Genomic DNA, 18,985 nt, shown 5'->3' with positions numbered 1-18,985 from the left:
ACTTGATCCACTCCCAGGAGGTTGGCAAAGTTTGCGCCACCTCCTCTTATGAGAGAGCCGCCGCTGCCAGGGTACACTGCAAAATGGGGCAGAGGCCCAGGGGTTGTCAGGATGCTGGGACAGTTTGTGACCCCGAGTCGAAGACAGTACGACTGCAGATGATTTTTTAGTAACTTCTGTGTTCATGCACAAGAATACAGTCCGAGGCGTCTTATGGGAGTGGGGTGGGTAAGGTCACAGCCTCTCCCTCCTTTAGTGAGTCCCAGGGCAAGGAGGAGGTCCCCATCCCAAGTAAGCAGACTCGATTCCTAGCCCCCCCACCCCCCGCGTGTGAATGGGGGCTTGTGTGGGAAAGAAGAGGTGTGGGAGGGCTGCTTCTGAGGGATTGCAGTGGACTGACTGGCCATGTGCTCCTGCCTTGGACGGCCAGCCCTCCAGGCCCCCAACCCCAGGGTCTGGAGGGGGGGAGGGGGAGACCATTGGAAGTGGCCCTGGCCCCCGTGAGAGATTAATTTTTAGAGATGATGTCAGTGGGTAGGGCAGCTGAGAATTGTTCTCTGGCTTCTGTGTGGCCCTGGAGGTTGTGTGTGTGTGTGTGTGTGTGTGTGTGTGTGTGTGTAAGCCCAAGAAATACTCATTGGGCAAATTCAAAAATGTATTAAATTCATATGTAATTGCTCTGTCGCCCTGACTGCTGCCTCCTGCTTCCTTCACCGGAGCCCAGACAGAGTCAGCACAGATGTTTGGCTCTGCCCCAGGGCCTGTCCTCCTGCTCGCTGGAGGCCGTCAGCTGCCCCAGGGGCAGGAGAAAGTCATTCAGACTGAAAGTATGGAGAAGGGGTTGTGTTTCAGGGCTTAACTTTGGGGTGGAGTGACCCACTTTAGCGGAAAGAATGTTTTGGGGGTGTATGGGGAGTGGGGTGACCTTTCTCATAGAGGAGAAAGCTCAGGACTGACAGGGGAAAAAACGACTTTAGCCATAGTTTTGCATGTGCTTCTTGTGTGACCTTGGACCAGTCACGCTATCCCTCCAGATCTGAGAGTTCCTTTCCAGCCCCTTGGAGGGTTTTGATGAGCTCACACAGTGCCCTCACCGCATTAATTGTGGGATGTCCCACAGCTGGGAGAGGAGGTGCCAGAATGCGCGTGGACCTTCTTTTCTGGGGGTGGGATGGGGGTGGACCTAAGTAGTTAAAGGCGATATCAGTGGGAAAAGCAAAGACAGAGAATTAATTGTTCTCTGGCTTCTGTGTGGCCTAGATAGTCTAATTATTTCAGGTTGGGTGGTGGGGGAGGGGGGAATGAGATTTGTTTGGAATGTTGAGTGGCCCTGCAGCCTTCTGGTGGGCAAGTGTGTACCCTCCTCCCTCCCCCTCATCTGCTAACACCTGAGCCCTGGTGGTTACGCATTGGGTTGGGATTCAAGAAAGGTCGGAAGTTCGAAACCACCAGCCGCTCTGCAGGAGAAAGATGAGGCTTTCAGCTCTCGTAAAAAGCTAGTCTTGGAAACTTGCAGCAGGAGTTCTACCTGTCTACCTGTCTTATAGGCACCAACTCCTTCATGGCAGTGAGTTTGGTTTGGTTTTTGGTGTTAGCCTGGTACTGGAGTTCTTTCTCAGTGTCTTTGTACTTAGATGTTTCATTGTTCACAACTTTCCTGCCTGTCCTTTTTTTTCCTTCTTCCTCTCAGCCTATGGTTTTGCTTTGCCCTACTTTGCATATATTAACCCTTTATAGGAAGAATCCTTTCCAGGTGATGCTCACTGCCTTTGGCCCAGGGTTCACCCTCTGCACCGCTCCTCCCCATCCCCGCTGCGCCACCTGCTGGCTGGAATTGGTATAGCTGCTTGTGCTGCTCTTCCAGGATACTGTGTTGCCTGCTGGACATTCATTCTGCTTGTGTGAGTGAATGAGTGGGAGGCCAGAGCAGCACATCATCAGTGTGTTATAATGTGGCACGGCTTCCCAAGACGGGGAAGAGGTGCTAGCTGTCAGACTTGCCTCTGATTGAAGCTCACTTAGCGCAGGATAAAGGACAGGGCTTTTTACTTGCGTCAAGAGTTACAGTCTTGGACACTGACAGGAGGAGCTGCTCCCTGCCTTATGGGGTCATTGTGAGTCCCAGCGACTCCGTGGCAGTGAGTTCGGGTTGGGTTTGGAGCACTGTAACTCGATGGTGCTGAGTTTGGTGTGGGGAATTGACTTGATGGCAGGTGTTTGATTTTGTTTTAATTGGCACCTTACTCGGGGGGGGGGGGGGGTTGGGTGACATGTGGCTCCTTTCCACCTTCCCTTCCAAACCTGGCAAAGGTTAATGAGCTGGTTGATGGAACATCCTTCCTCGGTGTTCTTCAGTGAAAGAGCTTGTTCTCGTCATAATGAGAAGGCACGCCCACCACTTGGGTGCCATGCTGCGTATGAGTCCAGCTTGCTCCTCGCCCCCGACTTGGCTGATAACTTAGTATTTCCAGAATTCCCATGGCGTGCTCGGAGTTAGACAACACTGGGTCACAAAGAGCCAATCCTTTTGCATTAGTAAAGACTGCTAATGAAGTGAGGCATAGAAAAGATAAAGAAAAATCTAGCAAATTGGAGACGGTGCTGGCTTGCCTTAAAAAGGAGCTCTGGTGGTGTAGTGGTTACCCATTGGGTTGCCAGCCAACTGCCAAGTCAGCAGTTCGAAACCATCAGCTGTTCCGAGAAAGAAGGGGCTTTCTACGCCTGTAAAGAGTGAGTTTTGTTTTTTTTGCCTACAAGAGAATCTTGGCTGCTGCCCTTAGCTTAGCGTAGGAGGAAGCAGCAGGTGTAGCAGGGTGCTAGCCAGGGTCTGGGTGGCTGCTCACCCCACTTTCCTCAGAAGAAGACTCCCTGTAGGGAGGTGATCAGACTTGATCTGAGAGCAGGGGCGACGGATGGTCAGAGAAGAGAAAGGGTTCAGGTTGGTGCCTGAGAAGCTGAGTGGGGCATCGGCAGGAAACCTTCGGGGTCCTCTGCTGCCTCTCAGTCCCACCCCAGGAGTGACCCGAGGAAGTGAGGGCTGAGGGCTGCACTGAGGTGGGAGTCCCCTGGCTCCGGGATCCAGAGCAATAGTTAGGAATTTTGTGCCCATTGACTTTTCTATGCTCATGGCTTAGAGCCCCAAAGGAAGGCATTCTAAAATGTCAGTGTTGAACTTGTGGCCTGCCTACGTGCCTGGAGACCTTCCCATAGATCGCAGAACCTACCTGGCATAGTTTCTCCAGGCCTCCTGCTGCCGCCACCCCCCTGCTGCTCAGAGTATTCCCAATGGGGAGGGGAGGAGAGGTGTGGCTACAGAATCCCGGGTTCCTTACCACTGGGTGGAGCTTCCAGGGTATTGGTATTGGCGCAGGGCCCTGGTGACGTCACCGGGGCAGGATCGGAGGCGGAGCTATGTGGCCAGTGCTCCTCCTCCCCACTAAGAAAAGGGCAGGTGCCTTGCCGGCTGCTGGGAGCCTGCCCGCTGGTGGGGGTCCAGGTCGGCTCCTGGCACTACGGATGGAAACCAGACCGCACTAGCCATCTTGGTACCCCTGTGCACTCTGGGAGTTGGGGCACACAGGAGGGCAGCATTTCTGCAGGGGCCAGGTAAAGGGTGGTGGTCCAGGAGTCAGTAGTAAACCAGGACGCGTTTGAGGACCAGAGAGAATGCTGACTTCTTGGCAGATAGGGACAAGAGGCCTGGGCTGGAAGGCTGTTTTTCCATGCTGAGGGGCTGTCCCCCAGTCATCAAACCCAACCCAGAATGTTTCTGCTGCAGCGGGAATTGCACCTCCCCCCCTCCCACCAGTCCTGTCTCTGAGCTCTCGCTGAGGTCACCTGGGTGAATACTCCAGGAGAGATAGGAAGATCTTGGCCCCTCCAGGTGGTGCAAAAATTAAACACTTGACGGCTAAACAAAAGGTTGGCTGTTTGAACCACCTGGAGTACCTAGGAAGAAAGACCTGGTAATCGGCTTCTGACAGGTCATGGCCTCTAAAACTCTACAGTGTCTCTAGCCGGAGTCGGCGTAGAGCCAAATGCTAAGCCCCCCCAGGAGGGTCAAGGAGGCACAGACCCATTATTTAACTAAGAGTCAGGGCTGGGGGAACATGGGGTGGGCTGCACGGGGACTCTCGGGTGCTGGGGCCCTGGACTCCCCCCTCTTGGGACAGCACATTGTGGTCAGATCCCAGCTCCTCCTGACCCAAATCAGATTCTTGTCTGGTCATGGAAGACTGGGGGTGCTGGGCCAGGGTTGCTGGCATAATCGCCCTCAGGCCGATGGTCACTTTTGGGCTTGCTAGCAGAGCTGTCCCATCATTTTAAATCAGGGCCGGCAGAGCTGTGACATTCTGGCCCCTTTGGAAAGTCTATTCCTTGTGGATCATTCCCTTAATAAAGACCAATTAGCCAAGGAGGCGGTGCTCAGCGTGCCTGCTGGAGCCCGTTAAAGGTTGGCGCAGAGCTGCCATGGGCAGGGGAGTGGGTGGGGACCCTGATTAACCTCCCTAAGTGGGGGCAGACTTCTGCTTCCCGCCACCTCTCAGCCTGTTTGGTTGCCCTGATAACTAGGCTGTGTGCAGGCTGCTTGGGTGAGGTGCTCAGCCACGCGTGGGGCACATGCTGGTACTGGCTTCCCCCTTGACTTCTGCTGCCCAGGACCCACGTCTGAGCTTCATCAGACCTGGACCATCCTGGGGAACCATGTGAGGGGACCCCAGCCTAGGGTAGGGTGTGGTGACTAAACTTGGATGGGGCTGCCCAGGGCACTGTGCTCAGCCCTGGCCCCTTTCTAGCCCCTCCAGCCAGTAGAAGAGATAACAGATGAAACCTGGCTGGGGCGGGGCTTTAGATCACTGGTTCTCTACCTTCCTAATCCCGAGACCCTTTAATACAGTTCCTCATGTTGTGGTGACCCGGTATATGGGCATCTCTGCATGTGGGCGGACCCTCCTGGAGATGGATAGAGGAGCAGTGTGAAAGGATGTTTGACATCAGATTGAGAACCGCTGCTTTAGATGCATCGCAGGTACTCAGGTGTGAGGTGGCAGACTGATCCAGCCGACGCGGAGGGCTGCTACAGGTCTGCCTGGGAGGGGGGTCAGGCTTGGAACAGGGGGCCAGATAAAGGGCTGGCGAACACTGCAGGACCTGGAGAACACAGCTCCGTGTTCACTTCCTTCCCAGCATTAAACATTAAACTTCCTTGTCTTAATATCTATTTTTAAATCATCTCCGAGCCAGCGCTGCTGCCAATCAAGAGGGGGTGGGGAGGGAGGAAGTCCCGGCTGAAACTGGTGAGCAGCTTGAGGAAAGCTGGGGCGGGGGGTACCCACCCCCTTCTCTCTCCCAGCCCAGAAGACACTGGAAAATACCCACGGGTCTACCCACTGCCATACCCCCTCCCCCAGTGGCGAGGCTCCTGGCCTGCTTGCCCCACCACCGGCTGCCCTTGGCTGAACTTGGCTCTGTGGCTTTGGCCTCCTGTGACTGACCAGGGTGTTGGGGTCCCAGTTGAGGCCACTCACTCATGGTAGAGCTATTCCCTGAATGCCCGCTGCGTGCGCTGGAGGGCCCAGCTGGTGCACACTGGGCTGACTCTGCGCTCGCCGCCGGGTAGATCAGCTTTCAAGTGGGGAGGTCATTGGGCTCGTCCTCTGCCGAGCATTTGAACACAGGACTGCTGAGGGGGTGTGTAGAGCAGGGGCATCTCTTCCATCACCAGCATCCAGGGAGAGGGGAAGCAGCAGGCCTGGGCCCACCTCCTCAAGTCTCTGCCCACCAGGGCTGCTCCCCAACTCATCTCTCAAGTCTGCGCTCCAACGAGAGACGGGAGACGCAAACAACTCGTGCTGCCGCTCTGAGTAATTTCCCTGGTTTGGGGTGGGGTGGGAAAGATGTAGCAAATCACTTGGCTCTTCCCTTGCTGCTACGGGAAGGGCTGTGTGGGAACAGTGGACGCTGCATGCCGTTATTGAGCGCCTGCTGTATGCCAGGTCCTCGGCCGCCTCCACGCAGGAATAAGACACAGCTAGATCAACCAGTCACCACGGCTCTGCATACATCGGTGCTGTGAGGGGACAAGGTACAGTAGACCAATTGCCCCCTGGGTTTTGAAGGATGAAGAGGAGTTTTCTGGATGAGGTTTGCAGGTGGAGACCAGCGGTGGTGGCACGGGAGGAAGGTTGGGGAGGGAGAGAGAGAGAGAGAGCGCGCAAGCACATTAGGCCAGGGGAGAAGGTGCAAAACCCAGAGAAACAAAGCATGGTGTTGTCTGGGAGGCTTCTTGGGGGTGGTGAGGGAAGTGGGCTTTGAGGACACGCTGGTGCAGCCCTGTGTCTGGGTCCCGAAGCCTGCAGGCTGTTGCCAAAGGTAATCCAGGTTCATCAGGATGCTCCTCGTCCTGCTTCCCCCCCACCCCCGCAGGCCTCTCCCTTCCAGCAGCAAGATGCCCGCTTATTTGGTTCCAGTTAGGAAGCTTTGACGCCGCCGAGCTAAACCCGCGAGGCAGAGCTAAGTCTTCTGAGCCAGCTTTGTCCCAGCTTGCTTTGGGTTGCTAATCTTCCAGCAGAAGTGGAAGGGGGGGTTGGGGTCTGCTCCAGGCGGGCGTTACAAATGGCACGTGGGTGGGAGTGTGCACAGATCCTCGGCTGGCTCTGGGAGCGGCACAGGGGAGAGGTGGCTTCTGACCTCGCCCTGCCTCTCCCCAACCCCGAGATCTCAGGAAGTGTCCAAACTCCTCTCAGCTCTAAATCAGAGCAAGGCCGTGGCTCATGTCAGGCGGGGGCTGCCTTCCCCTTCCCTTGGGTGCCAACGGGGGAAGACAATACCACAACATTTCCCATCTTTTTTTTCCCCCCACCGGTAGGGGACTGCATCTAGGGACATCAGGGCCTTTTAAACTAGAGGTTCCTGTTTGAAGCCACGGGGACAAAGGCCTGCCCGCCTGATCCTGTGAGGAGTGTGACCAAGGAAACACCAGGGCCTCTCTGTTCCCCGTGCTGATGGCAGGCAGTGCTGGCGGGTGGCTGGCCAAAGAGGAAAAAAAAAGGGGGGTTTTGCTTGTAGAATGCCTCTCCTATGCTGCAGGGTTCTGCACCCGGGCTGCATTCTGCTCAGTCGGGAAGCTTCTCGCGTGAACGGGGTCCGAGCGAGCTCTGCCCACTAGCCCGCCTGCCCGCCTGCAGGCCTGGTGTCTCCTGGGTTGAGACCCATCTTTGGCGGGTGCCTTTCACTGCTTAGTGCCTGAGCATCCTCCTGCGTGGCAGTTCCAGTGACCTCGCAGGGGACATATGCAGGCTGCCTGGCGTGCTGGGTTCAGAGGACAGTGGTGGGGTGTGGGCCGCTGAGACAGTGCTGCCTTGTGGTGGTGTGGCCTGACAGGGAACACAGCCCTGCCTGGGCCTCTGTGCATTGGTGAGCGTGTTTGAGGCCCTGCGTGGGGATCGCAGCAGTCCAGCTGGTACAGAGGTCCCCTCATTTTCACCGTCCCTCTCTCTTTCTCTCTCTACTTCACCCACCACGATGGCCTTTGTGAAGGATTGGGCTGTCCAGCCCTTTTCCCAGGCTGTGCCTGAGGCTGCATCTCCCACAGAGAGCGCTCAGGAACCAGGCGCTCCACCCAGCAGTCCCTCTGGAGCCTGGTGCGGGGCATGGACGCTGAGCGGCAGTGCGTGCTGGGCCGGGCTTGGGAGCCCTGATGGGAGTCTCAGGTGGCTGGTCTTGGGGTGCCGGGGGTGTCAGGCATGTCTGCTGCAATGGAGTGTGGAGAGCTAGGCTGAGGTGGGGAGGAGGCAGTAGTCTCAGACCCCTGGGGCTGCAGCTGCATCTGCCCAGCCGTCCACCCCCTCCACCCTCCTCCTGTGGTTCTTGGTATAACCTGTGATGCCAGGAGGAGGTTTAGGTGGGCAGGGTTCCAAGGGTAGCCCCCCCACCCCTGCCACACTCAGTACTTTGGGGGTGGATGTGGGACTCTGGCTGGGCAGCCTGACCTGCGGCCTTAGCTGAATACAAGATGAGGATGTGCGCCCAGGTGCCTTCATCAGCCAGAGGCATGGTCGCCTACACGTCTTCACCTTGTGATGTATGTCATATGTGAACGTGCACGTGATGCAGGCATACTGAAATGTACAGGACAACTACCTTGATGACCTGTATTGGTGACGCCGGTGTGTGCTTTTGCCTAAAAAGTCGCTCACATCCCCCCTAGGGTGGGGGCAACTTTCTGCCATCGAGTCAATTCCAATTCATAGCCACCTTATTGGATGGGGTGGAATGGCCCCTGTGGGTCTCTGAGGCTCTTTGTGGGAGTGGGCGCCCTCTCTCTTCCCCACAAACTGCTGGCTTTGGGCTTAGCAGCCCAGCCTGTCACCCACCATGCCACCAGGGCTCCTGGCGCCCTAGAAACAGCCATCGTCCCCGCAATTCATGTTTGGTCTGTGTCTGCTGTTTTCCCGTGCATGCAGGCATCCCCAAGGGGACGTCAGTGTTGTCAGTGGAAACCAGGGAACCCTCCCTGGGCTGGAAGGGCCGGATCGCTTCCACAAGGGCCTCACACAGACGGACAATTGTGAAGGTGACCTGGGACCAGCGGTGTGTCCAGCCTTGTCCAGCCTTGAGTCTGGGTTGACAGTAGCTGGCACCCTGAACATGTTGCTTAGCTTGGCATGCGTCCCAGGTCGATGCATAGATTCATTCAAGAACGGTTATTTTTATGTCCGAGGATGTGTCCGGGCTGACACGGATGGTCGTGGTACATGCCTCTTCATGGTTTTGGATTCCAAAAAACTCACTGCCACCGAGTCAATGGTGACTCACAGTGACCCTCTAGGACAGTGTAGAACTGCCCCCCCCCCGGGTTTCTGAGACTGGGACGCTTTACCGGAGCAGGAAGCCTCGTCTTTCTCCCTCGGGCACCTGGTGAATTCCAAGTGCTGACCTTGTGGTTGGCACCCCAACGCGCAACGCATTAGATCAATGCGCAATTTATTTATTCTTCTGAGGATGGGCATGTGGCGGTTTCTTTTCTGCTTAAACGGTGTGTCTGTGAGCACTTGTCTATAAGTCTCTCGGTATATATTGACACGTGTTTCTCTGGGACCCCAGAGGCGTACGCATGGTGGAGGCTGCCCCGGCCTGTCTCCCATATGGCCCCGTGGTGCATGACTTGTACACAGCACAAACCACACCTGGCTTCCTGACAGTGTTCAGCTGCACCCCGAGGAGCCCACTGCTTACTGCTCTGACAGTCCTGATACGCGCTCCCTCCACTTCCGCAGCCGCTCCCCGTAGACCCGTAAACACGTCTGCGGGCCACGTGGAGCCGCCCAGCTCCAGGCTGTCTTGCAGGACTAGTGAGTGACGCTGACCTCGCCTGGCATTGGGTCTCACTCAGCAGTTGCCCTCGCCTCACCCTTGATGCCTGCTGGGCCCTCGAGTGTCAGGTAGATCCGGCTGTGCGCCCTGGGCATCTCAGTGGTTGCTTTTTCCCAGCATTTCCTCGGGGTGCCCATGGTCAAGTTGAACTGCTGACGGGTGGGGAGCAGCCGAGTGTGCAGGCCCCTTGCATCACCTTCACCTGTTGCTGTTGAGTGCCCTTGACTGGTGCGGACTCATAGCTGCCCTGTGAGCAGCAGCATGGCACCCTGCCCGCTCCCGCACCATCCCTAACACTCGTTGTGATGTTGAAGCTGTAGAAAATTGGACATCCCCTCACAGGAGGATCACAAGGAAGGCATAAGCCAGCCACGCACTATAACACCGATGAAACACACACATTCCTCTAATTCCTTCATGCTTCCTTCCCCCACTATCATGACCCCAGTTCAACATTACAAATACAGCTAGCCCAGAGCATGTACACTGATACAGATAAGAGCTCTCGGCACACGAAATCCAGGACAGACAAACCCCTCAGGAACAATAATGGGAGTAGCGATACCATGAGGGTAGAGGGAAGTTGGGGTGGGGGGAAGGGGAGAAAGAGGGAACCGATCGAAATGATCAACGTATAACACACATACAGGGGAACGAACAACAGAAACGTGGGTGAAGGGAAACAGCGATTGGTGTAAGATAAGAAAATAATAATAATTACAATTTGTCAAGGGGTCATCGGAGGGAGGGTGAAGGAGGGAGGGAAAAAAGAGGAGCTGATACCAAGGGCTCAAGTAGAAAGAAAATGTTTTGAACATGATAATGGCAGCCTATGAACAAATGTGCTTGATATGATGGATGGGTGGCTTGTTATGAGAGCGGTAAGAGCCCCCAATACAATGATTTCTACAACAACAACAGGAAAAACCATGGCTTGTGTCAGGTGCACAGTAGTCCTCAAGGTAGCAGCTTTGCTCGTCAGCGCGCTAAGCGGCCGTGTGCCACAGATTCACCCGATGCTGAACACATCCTTGATCCTCTTGATGGCTGGATCCAAGCAAGATGATTCCCGTGGCAACGTCAGTCTTTCCCCACTCATTGTGGGGTTGCCTATAGATCCTATAGTATATGAGGAGCTTTCTCCACCTCTGCAGTCCTTGATCTTCATCAGCCCGTGCTTCAAATCCTCTCCCTTCTGCCATCAAGGTGTTGTTAATAAGCCTTCCTCCAGCCCTGATGCTGCTCTACTAGATAGTGCCTCTCCATTTCCACAGTGGGGCTCTCAGCCGGCATTCCCCTCTCTGCTGATGCCGTCAGGCTTTCTTGCCATTCTCCAATACAGTGTCAAATGCTACATTATGGGGGCTTTTAAATTTGCATTTCTCTGGTTACTAATGAGAGTCTTTTCATATGTTTATTAGCCTTTCTTTAGTCTTTTTTGTGAATGCCCTTTTTATGTCTTTTGTTCATTGTTCTGTTGTTTTCTCTGCTTCTTACTAATTTTTGTAAGCCTGTTTACCTGTTTTGGAGACTACACTGGTTGTTTATTAAATGTGTTCCAAACACCTTCCAGCTTATAGCTTTCCTTTCACTTGCCAAATTGGGCGGGGGTGGGGTGATGGGGGTGTCTTTTGATAAACCGAAATTCTTAATTTTAGAACCGTTAAGTGTAGCACCCTCTTTTCTTGGTTAGAGTCTACTTTGTATTTTGGAAAAGTCTTCCCAGCCCGTCATTGCGATAGCCCAGCCCCCGCCCCCCTGATGGAGCCAGTGCTTGTCACCCATAGGAGCACCTTCCTTGTGGGGGAACGGAAGGAGTGAATGACTGAAGACTGCTTCTTTGAGTCCTTTGTCTACCGGGCATGCATATTTGTGTAGGATGCCAGCCGGGCTCCAGGTGCCCTCTTCCATTTATATCAGGTGTCCTGGCTGTGTCCATGGACTGAGGCACGTCCCTTGCTGGGCAGTGCTCGCCGCCTGTGCCTCCCTCCCTGTGCTGCAGCTTTTCCCACAGCCCCCCTGTCTGGAAAGACAGGTAAGCCCTTCAGAATAAGTCTGGATAGCGTGATAGCTGCATCCTCTCGTGCGCTTTTTCAAGAGTGGGTTGGCTGTCCCTGGTGGCTTGGTTACGGGTTGCCAGTTTGTCTAGTTTCCCAAAGAAAACAGGACAGAAAAGCCAATATTTCATCCCCTCCCCGCCCCCAGTTCTGTTGGTAATCTCACTGGTCTTGCATCGAACCTCCCGACCAGTTTCGAGGGAATTGCCACGTTTGCGTTTCTGCTCACGAACACGAACGCCATCCTGCTCAGGCACTTCATGTCGTGAACTTGGTGCGCTTCTCCACGTCGTGGGCCTCCTTGCGTGTCTCCCTGGGAAGCTTAATGAAGTTCTCCATCCAGGGCTTGTGCATCTTTTGAGATGCATTCCTTTTTTTGGCTGCCCCCGCCCCAGGTGCTCCTAGAGGACACAGAGCTGTGCCAGCCAGTCCTCACTACACTGGGGTGGTGATGCCAGCTCACAGCCGGGCATCAGGCCTGCGGTCCCTCCACTCTTTCTAGCAGCCTGCTGCGAACAGGGAGGGATATTCCTAGGATGAAGGATCTGAGAGCTAAGTTAGTTTGTCCCAATCACTGCACTAGAATGGACAGAGCTGGAATCTGAACCCAGGTCCATTGGACCCCAGGCTCCGTATTCTTCCGGTGACCTCCTTTGGGAAGTCACCCTGACCTCACCTCCCACGCCCCGGCGTCTCGGCTGTGCTGGTGTGTCGGTCAGATTGAGTGCAGGGTAGCCCCATGGTGGCCGGCGTGTGGCTGTGCAGATTTGGTTCTACCTTTGTCAGTCAGGAGTGAGTGAAGTGCTGACCACCTCATCAGCCTCGGGACTTTCTCAGGTAGATAGATGTGGACAGTGTAAGCCCCCTCAGCTTTGGACAATTGTTGAGAGGGCTTGTCCGACACTGAGAAATAGTGCTTTTCCTCACTCCCCCGAGCATGACCTGTTGGCGGTTTTTGGGTTTCTTGAGGTTGTGAGCAGCTCCTAGGCCGATGCCCACTCTTGGCCATGCCATGGGGCCAGCAGGGAGCTGCCTTGTCTGGTTTCCGGACTGTAACCTTTCAGATGTAGATTGGCAAGCCTGGCTCCTGAAAGGCGTCTGGGTAGGTTCGAACCAGCAACCTTTCTGTTTAAGCCAGGTGTTGGGGAGCAGTGGGCCGGGCCTGTGAGAAGAAAGATGGCGGCAGGCAAGTGTGATTAGATTTGTCCACAGGCAGAGGGGAGGTGAGGGGTTGGGGCTCTGAGATGATCTCTCTCCATGTGTGAGCCAGAGGGCCGGAGGCTGCCCCGTAGGAGGGGAGCTGTGCAGGATCCCCCAAACTAGTCCTGTCTGGTGGCCCGGAGGCCCTCACCTTGTGCCTAGCCATATTCCCAGAGGACCTGCCGCTGAAGGAGGCGGAGTGTGGCCTGTCCTCTGGCGGGGCCCCTTCAGATGTCTCCGGGCCTGCTTTCCTGCACACTGAACTCTTCCCTGGTTGTCAGGTGCCAGCGAGTCAATGCCAGCTCATCATGGCCCACAGGGCAGAGGAGACATGGCCCACAGGCTCTCCCTGGCTGCCCTCTTTGTGGGAACCATTGCGCAGGCCATTTCTGCTGAGGAACAGGTGGGCAGCGGTGGCCGGCGGGCTTGTGCTGGTGAGCTGAGCCTTCACTCACTCTGCCGCCAGGCTCCTCAGCAGCTGCCATCACGTACGTTCCCTGGGAGTCAGGTAGAACTGCCCTCTGTAGTTTCCAAACCCCGAGGCTTCGGAAGCTGACTGCCAGCCCTTTTGTGGTGGCCCTGGGTGGGTTCGCGCTGCCCACCTTTCATTTCTTAGCCCGGAGCATAGCCAGCCCCTCTGGTCAGTCTTCCCTTGGGTGCCCAAGCCCTTGAGATCTCAGAGCACCTATACATTTGGGAGAAAGATGAGACTGTCTACACCCATGAAGAGCGACCGCCTCAGAAGCCCACAGGGGCACTTCTGCCCTGTCCTGTAGGGTGCTCTGTGTCAGATGGACTCAGTGACAGTGGTTCCGTATCTCTGTGTGGGTGCACCTCTGTGCATATATGCTTGTCTAGGGGCTCGGTGAGGCGGAGTCAACTCACAGTAATGCATTGGGTTTCCAGTTATGCATTGATGTGTGCTTATATCCGTTTAACCAAAGTTCCTCCAGGTGGGGGTGACTCTAGAGTCCGGCTGGCACCCTCCTTCTCAGAAGCCCGTCTCCTTGGATGAATGTCTGATAAGCCAGGGCTGCTGACAACGGCCAGGTCAGCAGTTTGACACCACCCACCCCTCATAGGAGGAAGAGGAGGCTTTCCTCCCTTCAAGAGTGACAGTCTCTGAGACCCACGGGAGCCTTTCCGCCCTGTCCTGTCGGGATCCACTCGATGACATTGAGAGGTGTGGATTTATTGATCTTTGTAAAAAGCCCGGCGGTGCCATTTGGCATTCGGGGGTGAAGCACGTCATGTAGTCTGCTCCCCCACCGACTGGTGGTACCAGCACCCCTGTTTTCCTGCTTGGGGAGCTCTCGGTCTCTATGGAGGCCATGAGGTAGCTGGCAGACTGGAAGAAAAGCTGAGCACGGGCCCCAGCAAGACGCCAGGCGCCCAGGTCTAATGGGGCGTCTCACCCTGCGGACCCTGTCAGGACACGTCGGCTCCTGGCCGCCACCCTGGGCCCTGGGGTCTCCCTGTCCTGAGCATCTGCCTGCGCCGCAGGCCCACTCGGGTCAGGGGGGAGTGGAGCATCATGCCAGAGCAGGGCCGTGTCCATTGGGAGGAAGAGAACTCACCGCAGAGAGGACAGGAGTGCCGACGCCAAAGCAGCGGAGGCCAGACCAGCAGACGGAGCAGGTGTTTGCTAGAGTGCCTCGACCCTCAGGTGGGGAAGGCTTCCTCACCGCCCCCTGTCCCCCATGCGCCCTGCACTCTGGCCGCTGCTGTGGGTGGAAGGGAGCACGCTGGCACCCCTCTGTTCTGCACTCAGCACCTACCGCACCATCCATGTCGGCCTGAGCTCCCTGGGTTTTGGCCAGCACACCTTGGGCAGCCAGCCAGGCTCCTGAAGCCTCACCTGCACACCCTTGCTCCATACCCATCCCCAGTGAGGAGTCTGCCTCAGGGCCAGTTAGTGTTCCAGGGTGGTGGGTGCCTGCCCTACCTCAGAGCCACTCTAGGCCCCTCAGCCCTGAGACACAGCACTTGTATGATCGTGCAGTTGTGCTCAGTGGGGCCCCTGCTCTCACGGAGCCTGCAGTCCAGCTGGGAAGATCTAACTGCCCTCCATGCAACCCACCGACAAAGCAGCGTGCCCCACCAGAAGGAGTCCAAGCTTGCATGTGACCCGCCCCAGGGTCACGCTCTGCAGTGAGGTCCACAATGCCCAGCCCTCAGGTGGCTCCTCGTCCTACACCGGGAGGCAGCGAGGGGCTTTGGTGAGATAGTTCAGGTTGGCGTACCTGTGCACTGCCTTGCACACGTGTGTATCAGCAGTTGGTGCTTATTAAGTACGTAGGTGTCCCAAGTAGTGCTGTTGCGTAAGCATTGGGCTGTTAATCGCAAGGCCAGTGGTCCAGCACAGGGCCGGGGGCCGGGACATGGGCTGGGCAGCAGGGCAGGACTTGAGCTGCTCTGTCACAGAGGGGCACAGGGACAGCCGTCTAAAGGCAGCTGAGTGCCTGGCTGGCGAGGGGAGGGCAGCCGGCAGTAGGAGGAGGAGAATGAGCCCAGAGCCTGTGGCCCAGTGTTAGGACCCACAGTCACACTCATGTTGATCTGATGGAGGAAGGGAGGCAGAGAGGAACGCAGGGCTGAGCTTCAGGCAGGAGACCGAGTGCCGGTGCCTCTGCATGGAAGGAGCGCCCCCTCTGTAACATAGAGGGCCGGTGGCAATCAGGTGTCCGGGTCCGGCCTCTGCCATGTGTCCACAGAGCAGAGCAGACTTGATGGAGGAGTCCGGCTCCCCAGGGAGCATTTGAAGGACAGGAAGGAGCTTAGGAGGCTCAGGGTCTGGAGGAGACTAGGTGTACAGTTGGGTGGGGGGCAGGGGAGTAGAAGGAGGACCTGACTCTCAGGTCGAGGGATTCTGGATGAGTCCAGGGCTGAGGAGGGTGGAGGCCGATGAGGCAGGAGACAAGGTGTGGAGCAGTCAGTTCAGTGATAGAGTTCTTGCCTTTCATGCCGGAGACCCAGGTTTGATCCCCGGCCACCACCCGTGTGCTGTTCCGGTGCTCAGCAGAGCTCCTGGACGCAGACTAGATGCTCTGCTCATGAGGTAGCCTGCGAGGACCCTGTGATTCACGACAGCCCAAACCAGAGGCTGGCTGATGCGGCCGTGAGGGGCTCGGGCCAGCCCTGGAGCGTGGAAGGAATTGCTTCCATCGGGCTGTGTGCTGGCCAGAGAAGGCTCCTGCGTTGGCCTCACCTTAGATGGTACCTGGAAAGTGTTCGAGAATGCCAAGTGCACGGCCGTCCAGCCCTGGAGGGTGGACATATATTAACTTGAGAGGAAGAGAAGGCAGTAAACAAAATTATTTATAAGAGAGAGAAGGAAGCGTCGAGACCGTTTTGAGAACCCCTTGCCCATCGCCCGCATAGCCGTACTCAGCCACAGGGACTAGACTCTCCACCCTCTGCTTCACTCCCCAGCCGAGCAGGGCCAGCCTCCGGGGTGAGAAGTCCTTGCTTTTGAACAGGGCGTGGGGAGCAGTCAAGTGAGGTTCACGTATTGTTTTGGGTTGTATCCGATAGGAAATCGAACTAGAGCACCCACACTCAGATGCAGTCCTTGTCTGAGGCTCTGCCGGGGGGGGGGGGGGGGAAATCCTGAAACTCCACCCTTGTCCTGATGGAAGGGTCCCAGTGCAGTTGAGACAAAGTGGGGCACCCGGCGGCCATGGAGTCGCCACGCCCAGTGGTCACCACCTTGCCCACTCCCGCCTCACCTCTGGTGTGAACCGTGGAGAATCACAGCCATGAGCCTTGGAGAGTCCTGCGACAGATGCTGAGAGTGCAGTAAGGACTGACCCACCAGCTCCGGCGATGAGTGTCAACCCACTAGCTCCTTTGGGGAATACGCATGTGGATATTTTCTCCATATTAGGGGGCCAGGTTATTTATGTAGTCACTAAACGAGGCGCCTTAAGCTTGGCTGCTTTTATGTATGTCTTGCCCACGGTACGGGAATAGCATCTTTTGGGGGGAAATTAACCAAACCAGACAACAGTGGGCAAGCCATTGGGGGGGAACCCCCCCCCCCCACAGAGCAACCTGCCATCAAGAGGGATGCTTTAATCATCTCCCTTCCCAGGAAACACAGCACTGAACAAAAGGAGGGCTGAGCGGCACCACCCGGTGGGTGCGACCTGGGCTGGCAGGTGCAGGGGCATCTCAGCTGCTGCCGGACAGGGCCCCGAGCCTTCCGGGCTCCGTCCAGTATTTCCGGGGAGGGCCAGGTGTGTCCAGTGGCTGATCAGCACCCCCTCCCAGCCCCATCCCGGGGGCTGCCCGGCCTGCTGTCAAGGGAGTGTGTCCGACCCAAATCAGAGGGACAGCTCATCAGGTCGATGAGCCCGGCCTCTGGGAAGAGCTCTGAGACGTCTGAGCTACTTAGGACACCCTGCGCGACCAGTCCCCTGAGCCTGGAGGTCCGGGTGGAGGAGGCAGAGGCTGGGGGTCCCTGGGGGAGGGGCGCACACATGCGTGCCCGCGCGCGGTGGGGGCGGGAGGAGCGGGGTGCTGTGCGGTTCGTGGCGGAGCTGAGTGCGCCACTTGCCTGGTGGGTTTGTTACCTTTTATGGCAGCCGAAGAGAATCACGAAGCGGCCCCCCTCCCCTCCTCCCTTCCCCACCCCAGGCCCCCCCTTCCTCTGCCCCTTCCTCAGCCTGCCTGCCGGGAGGAGGGGGGTCCAAGCGAACAGTGCATGTTTCACTACAAGCCTTTGCTCCGTGTGATGAGGGGTCTGGACCAGGAGCTGTGGAGGGAAGTGACAAGACCATCATGGGGTACCTGGTTAGCTCCCCCTGGTCTCCCTCCGAAATGAAGGTGCCTCACCATGAGGCTCAGCAGCCCCACCTGCAGCGGACGAGGGATCCTGGCATGCCTCACCACGGGCCCCGCATTTCGGCCGTTTCTCCAAGTGGCAGCTCTCCCTGTAAGATGTCTGCCAGCAAGTTCTTTGTCGCACCTGGGACCTCCGATGCGGAGGATCAGGAAGAGATCCTGGGGCTGGCTTCGAGAGATATGGCCCCGCCTCACTGGCTCGGGGCTGAATGATCATGGGCAAGTTCTCTCTTGGCGGTGACCTCCGGGATGATGTTCTGTTTCTTTGGTTTCCTTTGTGCGTTCAAAGAACTGGCGGGTCTCTAGAGGCTGTCTTTCCTTCGCCCTCGGAGCAGCCTCCACGGAAGGATGCACCAGGGATGTTTCCTTCCCTGCCATCCTGGGGGAGGGCCTGCTGGGAAGGACCAGGTACCTCTTCAGCGTGTCCTGCTTGACCATCACTGGACTGTCCGAGTCTGCTGGGCCTTGAGGGAGCCAGTCGTGGGTTGAGGACGTGGCATGGAGCTTTGTGGTTCCAGGTGGACATAAATGCTGCCCGTTAAGGCTTTGGACTGCCCGGTCCTCCCTTAGCTGCCTTGCTCAGTAGGGAACATTCGAAGAGTGGGTACAACTCACTGTCCCCGAGTCCATGCCGACCCCCAGCGATTGTAGGACAGGGTAGAACTGCCCCGACAAGGTTCTGAGACTGTCACACTTCACGGGAGTAGAAAGCCCCTCTTTTTCCTGAGGAGCAGCTGGTGGTTTCAAACTGCTGACCTTGCGGTCAGCAGCCCAACCTGCAGCCAGGACACCAGCAGGGCTCCTTGAAGATTGGAGAGGAGGGGGCTAAACGGTCCAGAGCCCAGGCTTATCTTTCCTGCTGCCTCATTCCCATTTCTGAGCAGGGAGAAAGAGAGGCTGTTTATGGGTCTGGGTGGGTTTCTAAGCTCCCTGAGAGGCGGCCCCTGCCAGAGCCCCAGCTGAGCAGGTAATGAGTGGGTAGGCTGTTTTATGAAGTCCGCTGACAAAGGCTGGGGAGCTGAGCACCTTGTTTGGGGAGCTGGGGGCTCCCTTTGTATTGTTAGAAGCCTTAATTATGGCACTCTAATTCCTCCCCCCAGCAATCATCATTAGGAAGAGCTAGTTTTCCCCTTCCACTGCTTCTCCCACCCCACCCCCAGCGGGAAGTATCTTCCTGGTGTCTTCCCTCCATTGCCTCCTATCTCTCGGCTGGCTCCCCCCTTCTGGATACCCAGTACTCTCCCCGGCAGCCCCAGTGCCAGCCCCCTTTCCTCAGCCCCCTGCTCCTGGCTAGTAGGCCCAGCTGCCACCCTTCTAGAAAACAAACACACCAACCCAAACACAACAAAAAACCCACTCCTGGCCCTGAGCCAAGGACACTTCCTCCCCAGGGTTACCTCCTAACTGACTTCAGGACCCAGCGGTGCCTTACCCAGCGGTAAGGAAGGTGCCTGTCCTTCGAACCTGTCCCAGAGGCCTGGGAGACTGGCTCCCTTTCCTAACCCCCC

The 18,985-nt window shown here is 56.8% G+C and overlaps 1 protein-coding gene across 4 annotated transcripts in view; it reads left to right on the top strand.

Annotated features, from left to right (window-relative positions):
- The window catches only part of TSPAN9 (tetraspanin 9), a 242,610-nt gene that overhangs the window by 131,957 nt on the left and 91,668 nt on the right, over positions 1–18,985 (top strand). The gene's annotated exons all lie outside the window — the stretch shown is intronic.

Source organism: Tenrec ecaudatus, chromosome 6 (genome assembly GCF_050624435.1).
Source record: "Tenrec ecaudatus isolate mTenEca1 chromosome 6, mTenEca1.hap1, whole genome shotgun sequence".
NCBI lineage: Eukaryota > Metazoa > Chordata > Mammalia > Afrosoricida > Tenrecidae > Tenrec > Tenrec ecaudatus.
The sequence above is the reverse complement of the archived record's forward strand: the minus strand, read 5'-3'. Positions and strand labels throughout refer to the sequence as shown.